The 6,371-nt window shown below is 42.7% G+C and overlaps 1 long non-coding RNA gene across 1 annotated transcript; it reads left to right on the forward strand.

Annotated features, from left to right (window-relative positions):
* Positions 1 to 2,486: 2,486 nt before the first annotated feature.
* LOC112229299 lies at positions 2,487 to 5,355 on the forward strand. The gene is made up of 3 exons (XR_002950164.2): positions 2,487 to 3,965; positions 4,313 to 4,433; positions 4,593 to 5,355. It is a non-coding gene; the product is annotated as an uncharacterized LOC112229299 (long non-coding RNA).
* Positions 5,356 to 6,371: the final 1,016 nt, after the last annotated feature.

The raw sequence follows: 6,371 nt of genomic DNA on the forward strand, positions 1-6,371 counted from the left end.
GACAGAGGAGCCTCTTAAAGAAGAAGTTACAGGTCTGTGAGAGCCAGAAATCTTGCTTGTTTGTAGGTGACCAAATACTGCAATGTGATTTTCTGGATTTTTTTTCTTCTAATTTTGTCTGTCAGAGTTGAAGTGTACCTATGATGAAAATTACAGGCCTCTCTCATCTTTTTAAGTGGGAGATCTTGCACAATTGATGGCTGACTAAATACTTTTTTGCCCCACTGTATATGATACATGGAAGATTATGGCTGTGATGGTTGTCTGGTGGAACCCATCTTAATCAGCCTCTGGCGCTGTATCTTTCTGCCTGTCAGTCTTGTTATTCTTCAGAGCCTTGTGCAGCCATTCTGTAATGTTGGCTGATGGAAGGGTGAGAGTGTAAACTGGTCTATCTGCACAACACAACCTTGTTCATCTTTAATAACTATAATAATAGCTCTGGGTGACCCATCATCTCCAGACTGGAACACATAATCACAGACAGATAAAGTATATAAATGAGAGAACCATGTACAGTATATGCTGTACTGTGGACGTTCACACATATAGCAATGCACGGACGCACGCACACACACAACAATGCCCGAATCTTAATTTTACACACAAATAAACTCACAAACAGTCATGAGCACAGACTATTCATACCCATACTATCAGAGGGTCCCTGGTTAGAGCTCAAGTTGGGGCAGGGAAAGGGGCGAATGCAACACTTTTACAGTACATGCAGAAACGCACACCCATTCACGGAAAATCAAAGAGAATGTTTATCAATTTATCAGTGGTTCCCATATAAACAAACAATACATTTCTGAGACAGAATTTAGACCCCTTCACTTTTTCCACATTTTGTTACATTACCAATTTATTTAAAAAAACATGCAATTATTTTTCCCCTCATCAATCTACACACAATATCCCATAATGACAAAGCAAAAACACTTTTTTTGTAAATGTATTAAAAATAAAAAACTGAAATACCTTGTTTACATAAGTATTCAGACCCTTTGCTATGAGACTCGAAATTGAGAGCAGGTGCATCTTTGTTTCCATTGATCGTCCTTGAGATGTTTCATCTGTGGTAAATTCAATTGATTGAACATGATTTGGAAAGGCACACACCTGTCTGTATAAGGTCCCACAGTGTACAGTACATGTCAGAGCAAAGACCATGCCATGAGGTCGCAGGAATTGTCCATAGTGCTCCGAGACAGGATTGTGTCAAGGCACAGATCTGGGGAAGGGTACCAAAAAATGTCTGCAGCATTGACGGTCCCCAAGAACACAGTGGACACCATCATTCTAAAATGGAAGAAGTTTGGAACCACCAAGACTAGGGGGGAGTACTGTCACGCCTGCTCCGCTCTCCCTCTTTGGCGCTCGAGGGCGCACACCAGTCACCATCATTACGCGCATCAGCGCTCATTGGACTCACCTGGATTCCTTCACGTTTTGATTGCCTACCCTATATCTGTCTGTTTCCTCTGTTTCATCCCCGTGTCAGCATTATTGTTGTTTTTGTTTCCCCTGTCCAGATGTTGTCCGTATTCTGTTCGTATCAGTGGTTATTAAATGTCCACTCCCTGTACCTGCTTCTCGTCTCCAGTGTCGATTCTTACAGGCTTCCTTCTTTTCACTCTGTCATTTATGTTAGTATTGTGGAATAACTACAATGTTGTTGATCCATCCTCACCTATCTCCTATCACTGCCATTAAACTCTGTAACTGTTTTAAAATCACCATTGGCCTCATGGTGAAATCCTTGAGTGGTTTCCTTCTTCTCCGGCAACTGAGTTACGAAGGGTGCCTCTATACTTGTAGTAACAGGATGTATTGATACACCAGCCAAAGTGTAAATAACAATTGCACCATGCTCAAAGGGATTCAATGTCTGTTTATTTTTTATATATTATATGGTCCCCAGTCCAAGGTCGGCGGCGAGAATCGCCGCTCTAAAGAGGCCACGTGGGCGGGCTAAGAGCCGGGGTGGGCAGTCTATGTTGGTTTTTGAGTTCGGCCTAGCATGGTTCTCAATGAGAGGCAGCTGTCAATTGTTGTCCCTGATTGAGAATCATACTTAGGTAGCCTTTTTACACCTGTGTTTTGTGGGTGTTTATTTTCTGTCTTTGTGTTACGTGTGTATGTCACCAGACAGGACTGTTTCGTTTTGTTAATTTTGTTATTTTTGTATTGATTCAGTGGTCAGTGCTTCATTTAATAAAAATTATGAACACTTACCACGCTGCGCTTTGGAAATTTTGTGAGTAATAATTAAATCATTTTTTTCGATTGAATGGTTTTTCCATTGTGAATCCCATTGTGAATTTGTGTAACATACACAGGCTATATAATATAATGTACTTTCACTGGGGACGGGGGCTTATCATGCCAAATAGTGTCCCCCTCAACGTCACAATGGGATTCGATGAGTTCTAGCTTCTGTTGCTAGGGCTGTTGCGAGAACTTGCTACATTCTGACCGGATACGTAATGAACCAAAGCGTCCGTTGCTATGCTGGTTCCTTGGCTCTATTTTACCTCGTATTGGTCGCAAAGGAAGGAGGATGCAGGCAGTTCTAGTTCTATTTCACAACAAAATCGCTCGCTCAGTCCGCGCAAAATTATTACCTCAGAATTTCTCTCCAAGGACGGTGTTTTTAACGATGACAACCTGCTGACTACCTGCTGCTTCAGAGGACCGAAAAGACTGGAAAGAGAACACTTTCTTTACCGTATATTTGTCATTATACAAGTACAAATAGGAATAAATCATTTAAGATGTTTTTAGATTGACGTTACTGTATTTATATACCTCAGCCTGCCTAGTCAGCTAGCCAGCTACAGTAACCAGCTGGCTAGCCTGACAGTTTTATTTAGCTAACGTTAGCTAGCTAGCAAGCAAGCTACTGTAACTGTTAATTGCAGCTTTCTGTTTGTATGTAACGTTAGCTTGCACTTTAATGGCATCCCTCGAGGAGATTTTCTTTTATCTTTCTAACCAGGAGAAGTACTATGATGACACCACTGATCTCGACAAGAGGCGCAACATTCAGAGAAATTCACAATTCAGAGTAACTTTAAACAGTTAACTTCTATTAGATAACTGGACGGATTTAGCTATGTACAACCATTTTTCAACAACCATTTTCAATCTAACGTTCGCTAATTACTAACTATACATTTAGTTCAGTGGAGCAGAGGCTGCTGAGGAGAGGATGGCTCATAATATGGATTAAATGGAATGGTATCAAACGCGTGGTCTCCATGTGGTTGATGCCATACAATTGACTCCATTCCAGACATTATTATGAGCTGCCCTCCACTCAGCAGCCTCCACTGATATAGTTATATGTCTGTCATATTGCGGTATCTAGCTATAAATTAAACCTGATCAATCAAATGGATGGGTGTAAGCAATTATGGTAATTACAACTGTCCTTAACTAGGTGTCTTTGCTAGACAGACACAGGGAGGATGAAAGTGAGAGACAGACAGACAGACACAGAGCAAACAACAGCAGTGCAAATGTACTTAGACTTGAGTATTTCAACAACTCTTCTTCCAACAAAAATCACATCTACCTACGGGGAAAGGATGGCCAGTCACACAAGAGGGTGATTTTTACTAAGGAGGAGAAGGAGGCCATGCTGACTGAGATGCATGCTGGCCATTTCAGAGGGAAGCGCATGATTGCCAAAATCAACCTATGCTTCTTCTGACGAGGAATTGTCAAGGATGAGTACAGCTGGGAAAGTGAAATAACCTTCTGTTTATTAATCACATTCTATTATATATGAAATATTATGATTTCAATGAATGTCATATTAGAGAGCACACAATGTTTCAATTGGTCACTTTTTGCATAAAGTTCAGTACCCTGTCTAGCCTGCCAGAAGTTTGAGAGGGTGAAGACTGTGGCGCCGGAGTTGAAGCTAATCAAAGTTGTTTCACCATGGCACATGATCTGTAAGTGTCCAAATTAAAATTTTGCCCTAATAAGTTGTTTTGTAATGATTGCTTTATTTGATCACAGCAAGTAAAAATTATATTGTGTGTGTGTGTCCTTACAAATATGAAAATCTTCATATGGTATGACACAGATATGGGTAAGAATAAAGTAATCCAGGAATGGCAACAGCTGGTGTCTGACAGCGACCAATCACTTTACCAAGTGGGTGGAGGCAATACCCATTAAGCACGTACTCTTCAGTAAAAGAAGAGTACGTGCTTAACTATTATTTCTCTTCTGTAACCAATTAAAAAAGGTGCTTAGAACCAAAACCAGATTTTTGTTATGTATGATACCCATCAAGGATGAGACTAACAAGGCCGCCTTCAAGACGATGGTGGACATCTTCAACACCTGCCCCCCAGGAGGTATCCCATCCACCAGAACCAGTGAGTTCAGGTCAGTCGGTGGGGGACCAGCTTGAGGTAGGCTATACCTTCCAAAAGTGATGAAAAGTACATATCTCCCATTTATAACTGCACTAATCCATGCAATTTTCTCACAGTAAAGTGTAACCTGTGTGTTTGCTTGTTTACGTCTTTGTCTCCTACCCTGTTCCCTTTAAATCTGCTCCTGTTCTCCAGGAACTAGGGGTTCTGCCCAACACCCAGACGTGGATCCAACTGATGTCATCCATTACCAACCACCCTCCAACTTTTCATTACTTAATCTACATCTACTGTTGTTGTCATTATCTGCTAAGAAAGTTTTCTTGCTCTCATACCAGGCACATAATATGTGAGATTACTAAAAACACTGCACTGCAAACACTCAAAACAAAGAGAGCAGCAGTGCCTGGACTTTGCAGTCTCTCTCTTTAAGCCCCCCTTCTGAGACTGGCTATCAAAGTTCATGTATTACAATCTTAAATATTGCCAGGTTGGTTTTCACAGCTGTTTCACAAGGTGTTCATTATTGTAAGTTATCTTTTGTTTGTATTTATTTGCTCCACATTATTCATTGTTGTATCCAAGGACCTACAATAGATACATATATATTCAACCACAAGTGTGTACTGATGAGCTATGCGAGATAGGAAAAAAAAATTCATAAAAGGACTACTGAAATTAGATTACAATAGATACATATATAAGACAAGGTGACCGGAAACATGACCGAATACAAACAGTGCTATATAGCTATTCCCTCCGCAAGGCAATTAAACAAGCTAAGCGTCAGCATAGAGACAAAGTAGAGTCGCAATTCAACGGCTTAGACACGAGAGGTATGCGGCATGGTCTATAGTCAATCATGGACTACAAAAAGAAAACCAACCCCGTCGCGGACCACGATGTCTTGCTCCCAGACAAACGAAACAACTTCTTTCCTCGCTTTGAGGACAATACAGTGCCACCTACATGGCCCGCTACCAAAACCTGCGGGCTCTCCTTCACTGCAGCCAACATGAGTAAAACATTTAAACGTGTTAACCCTCGCAAGGCTGCCATCCCATACGACATCACTAGCTGCGTCCTCAGAGCATGCTCAGACCAGCTGGCTGGTGTGTTTACGGACATATTCAGTCAATCCTTATCCCAGTCTGCTGTTCCCACATGCTTCAAGAGGGCCACCATTGTTCCTGTTCCCAAGAAAGCTAAGGTAACTGAGCTAAATGAGTATCGCCCCGTAGTACTCACTTATGTCATCATGAAGTGCTTTGAGAGACTAGTCAAGGACCATATCACCTAGACCCTACCTGACACCGCGGAAACCCACTCCAATTTGCTTACCGCCCCAATAGGTCCACAGACGAAGCAATAGCAGTCACACTGCACACTGCCCTAACCCATCCGGACAAGAGGAATACCTATGTAAGAATGCTGTTCATCGACTACAGCTCAGCATTTAACACCATAGTACCCTCCAAACTCGTCATCAAGCTCGAGACCCTGGGTCTCGACCCCGCCCTGTGCAACTGGGTCCTGGACTTCCTGACGGGCTGCCCCCAGGTGGTAAGGGTAGGAAACAACATCTCCACCCCGCTGATCCTCAACAGTGGGGCCCCACAAGGGTGCGTTCTCAGCCCTCTCCTGTACTCCCTGTTCACCCATGACTGCATGGCCATGCACGCCTCCAACTTAATCATCAAGTTTGCCGACAACACTACAATGGTAGGCTTGATTACCAACAACGACGAGGCGGCCTACAGGGAGGAGGTGAGGGCCCTCGGAGTGTGGTGTCAGGAAAATAACTTCACACTCAATGTCAACAAAACAAAGGAGATGATCGTGGACTTCAGGAAACAGCAGAGGGAGCAGCCCCCTATCCACATCGACGGGACAGTAGTGGAGAAGGTGGAAAGTTTTAACTTCCTCGGCGTACACATCGCGGACAAACTGAATTGGTTCACCCACACAGACAGC

Source organism: Oncorhynchus tshawytscha, linkage group LG31, assembly GCF_018296145.1.
Source record: "Oncorhynchus tshawytscha isolate Ot180627B linkage group LG31, Otsh_v2.0, whole genome shotgun sequence".
Taxonomy (NCBI): Eukaryota; Metazoa; Chordata; class Actinopteri; order Salmoniformes; family Salmonidae; genus Oncorhynchus; species Oncorhynchus tshawytscha.